Source organism: Egretta garzetta, unplaced genomic scaffold, assembly GCF_000687185.1.
Source record: "Egretta garzetta isolate BGI_Z169 unplaced genomic scaffold, ASM68718v1 scaffold29, whole genome shotgun sequence".
Lineage (NCBI taxonomy): Eukaryota > Metazoa > Chordata > Aves > Pelecaniformes > Ardeidae > Egretta > Egretta garzetta.
Genome location: NW_009260796.1, coordinates 1,777,333 through 1,778,187, shown reverse-complemented (window position 1 = coordinate 1,778,187; position 855 = coordinate 1,777,333).

Sequence of the window (855 nt, the reverse complement as noted above, 5' to 3'; positions counted from 1 at the left end):
TTATTCCATCAGGGTGGCACAGTCTCAAGTAATTGTCATTAATGTCTTTCTCCCTCCCTTTCATGTCTGTGAGTCAAAGGTTGGAGATCTTTACTTGCCAGTTCAAATTGCTTAGCACAGCTCATATAGACACCAGCTCAAAGTGGGGTTACTCATAAACTCCAGAGGCATTTAAATATTTCATTTGACCTCTAGGCTGCAAAATAGCTTAAGGGGAAAAAAAATTAATATGTTCTCTGAAACAAGCACTAGGAAGAGCTTTATGAGTTCCTCATCCTTGCTTTAATCACCAGTTTGAATTTGGTAATGGTCAGACATGCCAGTATAACCCTAGACTGATCAAGATGGGCGTCCAAGCTGAGATTATGGCCCTTTTTTCTTCAGGAGGCGCATATAGTGTGTGATTGGACTGATGATCAGAACAGTGGTTTTCAAAAGCAGCCTGCCACATCCAGTATGTAATTTAGTATGTTAAAATTCTAGCTGAAAGAGATCCAGGCAAGACTGCTGGATAACCAGTTGTACTTTCAAACTGTTGGAAAAAGAAAGAAAACTGAACACTAAACTGAAGAGGTTGGTTTGTTTGTTTCTTAATACAGAGGAATTATCAAAGGCTGTTTGCCCTTAAATACTGGTGAGAAGCCATTTAGGTCCTTCACATATGCAGTTTGTAATCTGTCAGTCTTTGGCATTGCCATGAAGTCTCTGTAGCTGACCTTGCCTGTGAAAATTAGAAGGCTTGACTTGCAATTAACCACTAGGCTAGGGGCAGGACCACTGTCTTCTGTTCCTGCTCTGCCACAGACTCAGTGCAATTCTAGACAGGTTGGTTTTCTCTCTCTCTCTCTCATCTCA